Genomic DNA, 14,484 nt, shown 5'->3' on the forward strand with positions numbered 1-14,484 from the left:
CCCCTTTCACTACTTTTCCTATCTTTACCAACACCACCAATATATTGACCTTTCCCCTTAATCCAACCCATCTTTCCCCACTCCAAAATACATCTCCCTACTTTTGATGGTTTTGAGCCTCTTGATTTGCTTTTTCAGCAAGGACAACACTCCTCCTTCTTCCATGTTCCTTGGAATAGTTGTTTACCATTAACAACCTTTCGCATGCGTGGTGAAGCCTTGAGTTGGTTTATGTGGTTATAACAAACCCACCAACTCACAGATTGGTTCCATTTCTCTAGGGCGGTGGAGCTTCATTTTGGTCCATCGACTTACAAAAACCACCAAGGTGAGTTCTTTAAGCTTCGCAAACACTAGTCAGTCGTCAAATAGCAAGCCACTTTTGAAAAGCTTTGTAATCGCATTGTTGGTCTTACCCCAAATATTATCTTAAATTGTTTCCTTTTTGGCCTCAACCAAGATATCGATAGGGATATTACGGTCCTCAAACCACAAAATATCTCTTAGGCCATAGGCATGACCAAGCTTTTAGAGACCAAGTTTCGGGACACCAAAAGGCACATTTGTTGCCTTAGCCATCCACACATTCGTTCCAAAGGCACCACCTTTAGCGCTTACAGACAACCCTAACCCACTCCAAACTTTTCCCATTAAACACCTTAGTCCCCAACAATATCAAGAACGACGTGCAACTAGTTTATGCTATTACTGTGAGGAACGGTATCATACCGGTCACAAATGTGCCCACAAGTTTCTTCTCTTTTTAACTGAGGAACCATCCTTAGACCTACCCACTGACCCTGAACCTTCCCTAGACCCACCTACTCCAACCCAACCAACTAATGCTGACCCCTTTTATTTTTGTTTTTTGTTTCAAGCCATTTTGGGCAGCAGCTCACCATAAACCCTCAAATTTTTAGGCATTATTTTAGGTTTGCTTGTCACCATACTGGCCAGTGGCAGTTTGCATAACATCATTCAGTCGGAAAACACTCTAAATGCAAGACTAGAATTTAATATCACAATTAGAAAAATGCTATTTTTCTGTGAAAATTAATCCGCAGGAAATTTGTTTAGATTTTTTTTTTGGAAAAAATATGAGAAAATTTCTTTGAATCCGCTAGAAAATCCAGTAGATTAATCTACGAAAGAAATTCCACATGCAATATTTAATAATATTTTAATAAAGTTGCCCAAAAATTTCACATGTAAGTTTTTCTTGCAGATTTTTCTTCAGTTTTTAATCCGCAGGAGAAAATATTTTCATATATTATTAGTAATTGAGGTTTCTCAAATTAAAATAAAATTGATGGAAAATTTCACATATATTACTTAATTTGTAAGAATTTTCTGTAAAAAAAAGAATTTATTAGGCTTCTCAAATTTCATTAAAATAAAAAAGAAACACCTGAGATCGGGCTTAGTATCCCCAACGGCCCAACCTCGTCCTCTCGCTCAACCTCAGCTCTTTGTTTAATCCGTTTTGCTTGTCCATGCTTATTCAACTGCAACATTGTGTGTCTTCATTCAGAAGAAGACAATGGCATGGAGATGATCTGTAACACTTGTATATTGGCAAATATTCATTTCGTTTCATTTGAAGAGTCTTTCTTTCGCTCAACCCTTGATGTTAGTTTAAACCGCTTCTCTCTCCTCTCTCTCTCATTCTCTCTCCCTCCCTGATAACTATTGTCGAATAGCTCCAAAACAAATAAAACTAAGAAATTGTGTAGTACGAGATTAATCTAGGTCGACTCAGAGATACGATTGAATATGTTTTTGACTTTAATTCACTTATAAACAACAAGAGAAATTTCAATGAATAATTTGTAGGCACTGGAAAGAAATGCGAAAACATAGAACATAAATGCAAAATCTAAACTGAAACAGATTTTTAGTTGTAGAACACAAACAAAATTGCACAAACAGGTTGTAAAATAGATTCGAGATCACCAATCCAATTCACCAAACCATTGCAAATTGAATTATCACAGTTTTGTAGAGAATGATCAAGTTGTGAAGGTTCAATCAATGTTATTAGAGTTAATTCAATCAAATTAATCCCAAAATTCATTTAGATAAAAAATTAGGTTGGAATATCGTCTAAATAATATGTGATTAAAGTTGAAGTTAGGAAATTAATCCCTAAACTAATTCATTTTCAATCTTAAGCCCATTCATAATCATGAAAATTGAAAATAGGATTGAAGAAAAAGTTGAACATTCACACCTATTAAAAATACTAGACCATAACTCAAATTTAGTCTTGCTTGGAGTGGATCCTTCAATTGATTGAGTGTTTAGCCTTCCATGATCATCACTAGTGGAAAAGCCACAAAATTTGTGCAAGAAAAAGGAAGAACAAAAGTGAAAAGAAGAAGAATGAAGAATAGTTGAGAGAAAAAGAGAGAAAAGAGTTTGATCATAAAGCTTGCACAAGTAACTAAATTTGTTTTTGGTAAAAAATGAAGTAAATATGATAAGGGACCACTTAGGATCATCTTGAAAACAAGTATAAAAAGAAAGGAACTTGACACTAACCACGACCTGCAGATAGAACCAAAGTTATTCAAAGAAACTTGACCCTAACCGCGACCTGTCAGTAGAACCAATGTTATCAAACGAGCATGACCCTAACTACGACTTGCCGGTAAAACCAACACTATCAGTTTTTAACCCAAGAACAAGGGAAAAACTCTCACAATAGAAAAACTCTCAAATTTTATTAATATTCAAAATCTACCTAACAAAGTGTTTTAAGGAGTCTATTTATAACTCCTACTAATAACCCTAAATTAGGCCCAAGGACCAATAACTAACCTAATAATTAAAAGACTTAAAAATAACAATAAGAAGGTAGTAGCCCATTATAAGTTAAAAAAAGGCCCAAAATACAATTAAAAATGAAAATAAATCTTATTCTAAAATTTGGATAAAATTTATGAGCATTTTGGACTTAATTATTATCTAATGAGCCCAATATTAATAGCTCACCAAAATTGATCAACTCAGCCCATGGATGCTTCTTATCTTGTAAATTGGGTTTCCCAAAGTAATTCTTCAAGTTGGCCACAAAGCATCTTCATCAATTTGTTGGAGAGCGACCCAATTAGGTGCAACCCTTAATTCACATTGGTCTTCTTTCTCTTTGATCTTTAGAATCAGGCCTTGCAAAGTTTGCTTCATTCTCTTAGTCTTGGACTTTATCATAGGAACTCCAATCGAATGAAAAGGATCATTAGACGGGCTGGTTGCACCTCTATCATTCCCTCCCTCTTTGAAAGGATTCGTCCTCGAACCTGATTTGTTACCTGCATCAAAGGAAGATAGATCAACCACATTAAAGGTAGCACTTATGTTACCATATTTTCTTGGCAAGTCCAGCTTTTAAGCATTGCCATTTATCTTTTCTAGAACTTGAAAAGGCATATCTCCTCTTGGTTGCAGCTTGGATTTTCTTTAAGCAAGGAATCTTTCTTTCCGCATATGAACATAGACCCAAACCATGAAAACTTATTACTTAATTAGCATTCTTAGGTACAAGCCATTCCCTAATTGCCTTTACCTTTTCTTCATCCACACTTATTCCTTTTGAGCTAATGAAAAAACTCAAGAACACAACAAAAATAATACTTTTTAAGACTGGCATACAATTTATTTTCTCTCAAAACATTAAAAACATGTAAATGACCAACACGTTCCTCTAATGTTTTGCTATAGATCAAAATGTCGTCAAAATACACCACAACAAATTTTCCATTGAAAACACTCAAAAAATGGTTCATTAACCTCATGACGGTATTGGGTTCATTAGTTAAACCAAATGGCATCACCAACCACTCATATAAACCATATCTTGTTTTAAAAGTTGTTTGCCATTCATCACCTTCTTTCATGCAGATTTGATAGTATCTGCTTTTCAAATCTATTTTAGAAAACACACACAAATCATGCAGTTCATCAAGCATATCATCCAATCTAGGGATATGATATCTATAATTTACAGTGATTTTATTTATGGCTCGACAGTTTGTACACATGCTCCATGTTCGTCTTTCTTTGGAACCAAGATCACAGGAACAAAACACAGGCTAAGACTTTCCCTTAGAAATCCCTTTTGCAGGAACTCATCAACTTGCCTTTGAATCTCCTTTGCTTCTTTTGGACTTGACCAATAGGATAGTTTGTTTGGAAGTGAAGCACCAGGAATGAAGTCAATTTGATGCTCAATACCTCTTGAAGAAGGTAATCCATATGGAATTTCTTCTGGAAAAACATCAACAAATTCTTGTAACAAGGAAGCAACCTCATGATGGAAGCTTGATTGTGGAGCTTCTATGGAGGCTGGATCTTTGAGCTTCAATGAGGTCCTTCAATGGTGATTTTCCACCATGGAGATGCATCGGAAGACAAAGGAGAAGAGGTGAGAGGAGGCGCCATCCACTAGAGAATAAGTCATGGAAGAAGGAGCTTCGCCACCAAGAGAGTGCCTTGAATAAAAAGCTTAGAGAGGGTGCTTCAATGGAGGAAAAGAAAGAAAGAAGGGGGGAGCACGAAATTGAAGGAATAAAAGAGGAAGAGAAGTGGAACTTTGAAGTGTGTCTCATAAGACTTTTATTCATCAAAGTTATAACAAGTGTTACACATGCTTCTATTTATAGACTAGGTAGCTTCCTTGAGAAAAATTCCTTGAGAAGCTTCTTTGAGAAAACTTCCTTGAGAAGCTAGAGCTTAGCTACACATACTCCTATAATAACTAAGCTCACCTCCTTGAGAAACTTCCTTGAGAAGATTCCTAAAGAAACTAGAGCTTAGCTACACACACCTCTCTAATAGCTAAGCTCACCTCCTTGAGATGAGAAGCTAGAGCTTAGCTACACACCCCCTATAATAGCTAAGCTCACCCCCATTCCAAAAATACATGAAAATACCAAAATAAAGTCCCTACTACAAAGACTACTCAAAATGCCCTGAAATACAAGGCTAAAACCCTATACTACTAGAATGGCCAAAATACAAGGCCCAAAAGAAGGAAAAATCTATTCTAATATTTACAAAGATAAGCGGGCTCATACTTAGCCCATGGGCCCAAAATCTACCCTAAGTCTCATGAGAACCCTAGGGCCTTCCCTTGCATCTCTGGCCTAATCTACTTAAAGTCTTCTCTATCCAGTGCCCTTGCAGGGTGGGATTGCATCATTACCTCCACCTTGGAAAGGATTTGACCTCAAATACCGAGGTTCTTCATACTCTGGGCTCCTTCCCTCGACACCTGTAAAAAGAAAAAAAATCATATGTATTAGTGGTGTTTGGTATGTTGAAGTAAGGTAAGGTTTGAAAACCCATTTCCTGGGCATCTTCCCATGAAGGAACATGGTTTTTCACCAACTCAATGAGTGGTGCTACAAGTATAGAAAAATAAGGGACAAACCTTTTGTAAAAGTTTGTTAAGTCAAGGAAGCCCCAAATTTTTCTTATACTTGGTGGATTGGGCCACTCAGGAATGACCTTTATTCTCTTAGGATTCATGGGAACCCCTTGATCATTATATGAAAAATTAAGAAAAGTAATGCAATAAAACATACCTTTTTCTGAATTTTCATGTCGATTATTCCTACCAAAAAGTATGACAAACCAAAGGTGTCCCATATGAGTACCTAAGTTTGTATTGAAACTAAAAATAAGAACAAAACTACCTAATGAGTCCCTATGTACACAAACCATGAAGATGTTGGGTGCATGAGTGATTTTACAAAAGAGGGCTGCACCACTCAACACATTCATCATACCACCTATTTTAGGGATTTGGTGCCTAATAATACCTATTTTGGGCACCAACAAAGCACAAGGATTTAAGCTCTTGTGAACCAAACCCTCATACAACAACTCCTTTACTTGAGGAATAAACTCAAGCCCAAGAGGTGTGGCAATGCTAGCAAGTGTCTTTTTACAAAAGAGAAAATGTGGAGGTTGTCTAAGAGGGGAAGTTTCTTTAATGTTTGTCTTTTTTTTAAAATGAGTTTCCTTCTTAGCTAACCTCTTGGAGGAGACACTTACCTCCTTACACTTCTCTTTAACCACTAATGGTTGTCCTTCTTCTTGGGGGCAGATTTCTTCACTAGATTTTCCCCCTTTTGCTTCTTCACTTTCACTAGAGGAAGGTGAAGTAGTAGCCTCATCTTGGCTACTATAAATGTCTTGGTCCCTTATAATCATGGTTTTCATGGTGGGGCATTGAGAAGTAATGTGTCCTCTTCCAAGACATTTAAAGCACTTTATAGAACTAGTCTTCTCTTGCATACTAGCCTTAGGGGTTGCTTTTCTATTGTCTTCCCTTTATCATCTTTGGGCTTACAAGGTGTCACCCCTAAGATTCCTTGACCTTGGTCTTTCTTTGGATAAGAGTGAGAGCCATAAGATTTTGAAGTAGACTTCTTTTTATGTTGTTGCTCTACCTTTATTTCCCAATCTAAGTTAGCCTCTACATTGTCTTTCCCATGGAAGTATGGGAGGTTAATGTTAGCCTCTTGAGGCTTTCTTTCCTTTTCTCTCCTATGGGAGTGAGGCCTCAGATGTGACCTATGCCTTCCTTCATAATAGTCATGAAGTTCTTCACTTTGGCTTTTGCAAGAGTTATGACTACTATAGGAGGCATATTTTTCTCTTTTCATTTCTTTCATTATTTTTCTTCTTTCTTCCTCTCTTATTTTCTTTCTTTCATCTTGACTTATTTCTTCCACTCTTTTTTTACCTTTTTCTTTTCTCTCTTGTTTTTCTTTCCATAACTTGAGGGAACTCAACTCATCTAAGATTCTAGATAAAGGGTCTTTATGACTAGTACCCTCGCCATTAACACTAGATGAATGGTGACTCATGTTGGTTCCTAAGTTGTGGTACTTTCTTGTTGGAGGTTTGAAAACAAAAGGTAAAACAAACTATGGTTGAAACTAGCCAAAATAAACACTAAAAGAGGTGTGAAAGATAAGGTAAAAACTAATTGGTAAAAGGCAAGCTATCTAGGCGGTTTGACAATGGAAGGTAAAGGAAATAAACTAAGAAAGTAAGCAAGAAATGTAAACTAGGCGAATCCTAAGAGTATTTGGATGACCACATTTAAGGTTCCCAACAAAACACTCACAATCCTAAGGGAAAATTGCCTAAAATTATTACACACAAATGGAAGTAGGGTGACCTATTGGAGGCTCCTAACTTACTTCCAATGAAAGACCTTTTTGTTACAAAATTTGAAAGCAATGAAAGTAAGTAAATTGTCAATTACAAAATTACAAAAAGGTCCTCAATTTTGGTGGTTGTTCTCTCTTTTGTGATTCACTCAATTTGTAGTGCTTCTTAGTCCAATAGCTCTTAAGGTGGTTGGCCCCTTGCTTCTGGACTCAAATTCTTCAGTGGATGGCACCAATCCTCCCTTCCAATTCCCTATATGGCAACTCACAAACAAGGAAACAAAGAGACAAGCAATAACCAAAGACAAAATAAAAAATTAAATGAAAGCTAAACCAATGGAGTTTTAACAAGACAATTTTTCAAGGATTATTCAACAATTAAAGCAATGAAAAGGACATAGAAGCAAGCTAGGACTCAAAGAGAAACTTAGAATGGCTCTAGCGTAGAGTAAAAAAACTAAAAAAAGACTCAACAAACCTCTAGCTTTGGAAATTTTTTTCACACTAATTTTCAATTGAAATTTCGGAACTAAGATTGGTATAAAATAGGCACCAATTATAGAATAAATTATGAGCCAAAACAACAACTAAATTTTTAGACTTCAAATTTTTTTTAGAATGGAATATTGATTGGCTTGGGCTTACTTTCAACTTTCCTATGTATGTTGAACTCACTAGGCTTGTTTACCATAGTTTTAGGAGTTCAATATTCACTTAGGATCAAAATTTCAGCCTGCAATTCATTCACCAAAACTCAAATTCACAAGACACAATCATAAGGAAACCTAAAAGTTCAAGAAAAGGTTCACAATCAAAGACTCTCTAAGAATTTTGCATGAACATGTTAAGAACTAATTAACATGCAAGATTTGACTCAAATCAAATAATAGGCTAAAAGAATTTCATACACTCATGAACAAATGAGTTACACAAAGAAAAAAGAAAAATAAAATTCAGCACAACATAAGAAATCTTACGTGACTAGTTTCATGACTAGACATGACTTCTATGACAAAACAACAATAGGTGAACAAGTCACTCTAGATTTTTGAGAATTTTATGGGTTAGGTTTCAGCCAAAAAAAAATAGCAAGACAAAACTCAAAGAAACCTAAACTCAACACAACTCATGGTTCAAGAACATGAACAAGAAATTTGAACCATAGAAAATCAAATCTAGCTTCTATAGCAAGATTAATAAGTGGAAATTCTAAAGAATAATGTTAACAACATTTAGCACAAGACATGTGAGGAGATACATGGAGAAAAATGAAATGGAGGAAAAAGTAAAGTTGCAAATTAATAGAGGTTTAAGGAGCACCTACATGAAGCTCTTGTGCTCTGATTACCACTTGATGGAAGTTTGCTTGTGGAGCTTCTATGGAGGCTGGATCTTTGAGCTTCGATGAGGTCCTTCAATGGTGATTTTCCACCATGGAGATGCAACAAAAGTCAAAGGAGAAGAGGACAGGGGAGGCGCCATCTACTAGGGAATAAGCCATGGAAGAAAGAGCTTTGCCACCAAGAGAGTGCCTTGGATAAGAAGCTTGGAGAGGGTGCTTCAATGGAGGAAAAGAAAGAGAGAAGGGGGGAGCACGAAATTGAAGGAATAAAAGAGGGAGAGAAGTGGAACTTTGAAGTGTGTCTCATAAGACTTTCATTCATCAAAGTTACAACAAGTGTTACACATGCTTCTATTTATAGACTAGGTAGCTTCCTTGGGAAGCTTTCTTGTGAAAACTTCCTTGAGAAGCTTTCTTGTGAAAACTTCCTTGAGAAGATTCTTTGAGAAAAATTCCTTGAGAAGTTATAGCTTAGCTACACACACCTCTCTAATAGCTAAGCTCTCCTCCTTGAGATGAGAAGCTAGAGCTTAGCTACACACCCCCTATAATAGGAAAGCTCACCCCCATTCCAAAAATACATGAAAATACAAAAAAAAAAAGTCCCTACTACAAAGACTACTCAAAATGCCCTGAAATACAAGGCTAAAACCCTATACCACTTGATGGAAGCGTGCTTGTAGAGCTTCTATGGAGGATGGATCTTTGAGCTTTAATGAGGTCCTTCAATGGTGATTTTCCACCATGGAGATGCAGTAGAAGGAAAAGGAGAAGAGGAGAGGGGAGGCACCATCCACTAGGGAATAAGCCATGGAAGAAGGAGCTTCACCACCAAGAATGTGCCTTGGATAAGAAGCTTGAAGAGGATGCTTTAATGAAGGAAAAGAAAGAGAGAAGAAAGGAGAACGAAATTAAAGGAATAAAAGAGAGAGAGAAGTGGAACTTTGATGCAAGGTAGGATTGCATCACCTCACAAGGAAAATAAAGTTAAGATCGTTAGTAAAATAAACATCCTTGTACATGAGTACAAGTAACTTCTCTCTAGCCATCAAAGCACTCTCAACCTCTCTTTTCTTTGCAAATACACTCATTTTCTTATTTTTCTCCTTTGTTTTCTTTTTTATTCTTTTCTTTCTTTTTCTCACTCTTATTTTCTTTTCTTTTCTCACTTTTTCTTGAATGCTCAATTGTTCTTCTCTCAACTTACACTCTCTTACAATTCCGATTTGATTGACATAGGCCTTAGTGGGCCGAAGAGGTGTCAACACAATGGTGCAACTGTTCAAAACAAAAGCATATCTATTTTTGTAACCATCATGTGTAACCTTCCTATCAAATTGCCAAAGACGCCCTAGAAGTATATGCCCAACATGCATATGTACCACATCACAAAGAACTTCATCCTTGTATTTATCAATGGAAAAAGAAACCAACACTTGCTTGGTCACCCTTATGTCTCCACAACCATTCAGCCACTAAAGTCTATATGGATTAGGGTGCTTTAATATGGGCAAACCCAATTTCTCAACCAACAAGGTGATAGTAACATTAGTACAACCCAATTTCTCACGTTGATCCTCATCACCTCCTTCCTTAGGCTGCATGTTAAGAGCATGCCTAGTAACAAGTACATCTCCATTTATAGGTTCAGCAACATCAACATCACTGCAATCCTCCAATGGTGGAATTTCATCATCACTTGAGCTCTCACTCTCTATTTCTCCATTATCCAACAATATCATGGTTTTTTTTATTTGGACATTGAGAAGCAATATGTCCAACTCCTTGGCACCTGAAACATTTGACATCACGAGATCTAAAAGATGAATTAATTTCCATTTTACCTTTAGGTGCAACAAATGAATATTTGGACTTAGCTTCATCTTTTGACTTTGTCACAAATTTTTTGTTTTGCCAATTTGACTTCCATGAAGAAGTGGAAACAAATTTGGAAGTACTCTTAGCTTTCAATTGCCTTTCCACTTGAATAGATTTGTCCAGCAACTCCTCCATCTCTACATAATGCTAAAATTCTACCACATTGGCTATCTCCTTCATTAGACCTCCAATGAATCTGGTCATAGTTGCCTCACGGTCTTCTTCAACATTAGCTCTAATCATGGCTATTTTCATCTCCTTGTAGTAGTACTCTACACTTATGGAACCTTGAGTTAGAGTTTGTAATTTTCTGTGCAAATCCCTATGATAGTGGTTGGGTACAAATCTCCTTCTCATGACAGTCTTCATCTCATCCCATCTACTAATAGGCCTTTCACCATTCTTGCGCCTACTAGTCACAAGTTGATCCCACTAAATACTTGCATAATTGGTGAATTCAACAACAACTAGTTGAACCTTTTCCTCTTGAGAATAATTATGGCAATCAAACACATGTTCAACCTTTCTCTCCCACTGCAAATACTATTCAGGATCATTTTTACCTTGAAACGTAGGGATTGTCATCTTAATGCTCCCTAAATGATTATATCTTCTTGGTTTGCCACTTTTCCTTCTTCCATGACTTCTTGCATCTGAATAATCCTCCTCCTCCTTTTCTTTTGAAGTTGATTGTCTATGACTTCTAGATCGGAATGGAGATTGCAAACTATCCAATCTCGAGTTTAAAGCTTGAAATTGTTAATTAACAACTTTAACAAACAACTTGAGATCCGCTCTTTCTTCTCGCCTCATGATTAAAATTGTTGCAAGAATTGTGTTAGAAGTGATTGTAATGGACAAATGAATATCCTCACACAAACACTCTCTCACATGTTTACACTCAATAATTTTTTTCACTCATGTTTCACTCTTTTTGGCTTTTTCCCTCGAATAGTCTCACCACTCTTGCCTTTAACCTCTCAACTTCTCCTTATGAGCTCTTAAGTAAGAACCTTTAGGGTTGATTATACACGACAAGACACAACAAGGGATCAATGATAATGTAGTGAATAAGAACAAACAAAAGACAAGGAACAAGGGATTTAAGAAAATTATTTTTTTCCAATTTGCAACCAAATGTAAAAAACTGTCCAATTTTGTTTTCCACATTTTTTTTTTACGTTTTTTGCACCTTTTTTGCATGAAATTCAAATTTGAAGCAAATATGTGATTGGGCAGATCGAAATATAGAACATACTAGAATTTTGGTTCCAAATTTGAAAATCAAATTCATATCCTAACAACTTTAATTATCCAAATATGAATTGTAACAAAATTTTGCCAACTTTAATTATCCAAATATGGATTGTAACAGAATTTTGGCTCCAAATTTGAAAATTGGATTTTGTTTTTGTTTCTACTTTTTTTTTGTACGATTTTTTTTATAGTAAATATTAAAAAAAGAAGACCAAAGGATATTGACACTAGATAGAGTTTAGAAAAAAAAAAGATAGACTTAAAGAAATACAACAACACAAAATGAAACAATAATATAGAGTTGAAAAAAGAGGAAAAAAACAAACCAAGGAGGAAACACACGAGAAGAAAGAAAACACAAGATAACACTTGATTCAAGAACTGAAGCTCTGATATCAAATGATAAGAGACCACTTAGGATCATCTTGAAAATAGGTATAAAAAGAAGAACTTGACCCTAACCGCGACCTGCCGGTAGAACCAAAGTTATCAAAAGGAACTTGACCTTAACTGAGACTTGCCGATAAAACCAATGTTATCAAAGGAGCGCGACCCTAACTATGACCTATCGATAGAACCAACACTATTAGTTCTTAACCTAAGAACAAGGGAAAAGCTCTCAAATTTTATTAATTTTCAAAATTTTCCTAACAGAGTGTTTAAGAAGTCTATTTATAACTCCTACTAATAACCCTAAATTAAGCCCAAAGCCCAATAACTAATCTAATAATTAAAAGACTTAAAAATAACAATAAAAAGGTAACAACCCATTACAAGTCCAAAAATAGGCCTAAAATACAATTAAAAATGAAATAAATCTTATTCTAAAAAGTTGGTTAAAATTTATGAGCATGTTGGGCTTAATTATTATCTAATGAGCTCAATATTAATAGTCCACCAAAATTGATCAACTCAGCCCATGAATGCTTCTTGTCTTGTAAATTGGGCTTCCCAAAGTGATTCTTCAAGTTAGCCCCAAAGCATCTTCATCAATTTGTAGGAGAGCGTCCCAATTGGATGCATCACTTAATTCACATTGGTCTTCTTTCTCTTTGATATTTAGAATTAAACATTGCAAAGCTTGCTTCACCCTCTTAATCTTGGACCTTGTCATAGGACCTCTAATCCCATGTAAAGGATCATTAGACAGATTGGTTGCACCTCTATCAAACTAACTCCCTAACTAACTAATTTCCACTAATACATACAGTTACTACTTAGAAGGAAGTGATGAGCCTTGATTAGGCCCATCTAATCTACCTAATTAAACTAATTACACAAAGCAAAGTTCAAATTTGCAGCCCAATTATTCAAGTGCAGAGGTTTTGACTTTCAAGTCCAATTTGACTCTTGAAATAGTAGAATTGGCCTAAGCTTATTTGTGACAAAATTGAATTTCTTTTTCTTATCTTTGTAGGGACTACTCACAAAATCCATTTAGATTTCTTTAGTGTCCTATAGGCCATGCACAAGGTAGATAAGTCAAGGAAACACAAAAATCCAAAAATAAGCCACAATTGTCAATTAAGCTCAATCATTTGCCTAAGACCAAAACTAAATTAAAGTGAGAAAATAAGAGACAAAAAGAGGTCAAATAAGATAAGAAGAATAGAAAAATACTAAACTACAAATGCTCAATCTCTCCCTTCCTTTCCCTCTCAAATCGTTCGATATCCACCGAGTTAACTTAGTTTGTTAAGGTACTCTCCCTCTATACCTCGATTACACATTTTTTTTTGTCTGTGGTTTCATTTAGATGATGAATTGCATTCCAGGAAATTGTGAACCTCAATTTCATGGTTTAGATCGTTTTTAGGGAACACATTTGGTCGAGAATTGTTTTTATTTACTATTTATTCTTCATGGTTTAGATCATTTCTAGGGCACACATTTGGTCGATAACTATTCTTATTTATTGTTTATTCTTCATTATATGTGAATCAAGAACTTTGAAACCTTAATTTCATGGATTTGAATCACTTCTAGGGCACACATTTGGTTGAGAACTGTTTTAATTTATTGTTTATTCTTCATTATATGCGAATGTTTGGCTCTCAAATTTGGGTATTTTGTGGTGTGTGAAAAAGTTACCCTTGGAATTGCACAATGATTCTTGTAACTAAATCTCTTTCATTGTATATGCTTCATTATATGAATGGGTCATAAAACTTTATGTTTCATTTATTTGTGTATTCATTGTTTTCTTTGATTGAAAATACTTTATAACAAGTTTTCAAGAAAACCTTGATTATCATGAGGGGTAAGATTTAATTGGATTTAAATAATGATTTGGTAAATATTTTGAAAAGAATCTATTCAACCCCCTCTTCTAGATTCTCGAGTATTCCAACACCTAAAAGCTAGGTTGATTACTCCTAAGCATGCATCTAAGCAAAGAATTTAACTAAGATCACATAACTATGAGAATTGATCAGAAATAGAGAATTACATTCTTGAGTCCTACTTCATTCACTTAGTAACTGAAATTTAGCTCATTTGGATCATGATTGATCCAAATAGAACTTCAAAATATGAATCAAAACTGAAGAAAAGAGGGAAATAAGAGAGAGAGATTCTTAGTTTCCAATATTGAATCTGAAAAACAAACAAAAGGTGTTTAAAAATATGTTACAAGCTCTTTTAAAGAGAGCTGAAACTACATTGTTTTTTCTACCATGTAAGATTCTCATTGTATCGAGGAAAAATCTCATTATAGGAAAATTGCAACAACTATAAAGGACTTCTTCAATTGAATCTTCATGTTTCTAACCCATGCTTGCCATGGCGAGAGGATGACTCACTGTGGCGATTTTATGTTGAACT

This window comes from Glycine soja, chromosome 5, assembly GCF_004193775.1.
Source record: "Glycine soja cultivar W05 chromosome 5, ASM419377v2, whole genome shotgun sequence".
NCBI classification, from domain to species: Eukaryota; Viridiplantae; Streptophyta; class Magnoliopsida; order Fabales; family Fabaceae; genus Glycine; species Glycine soja.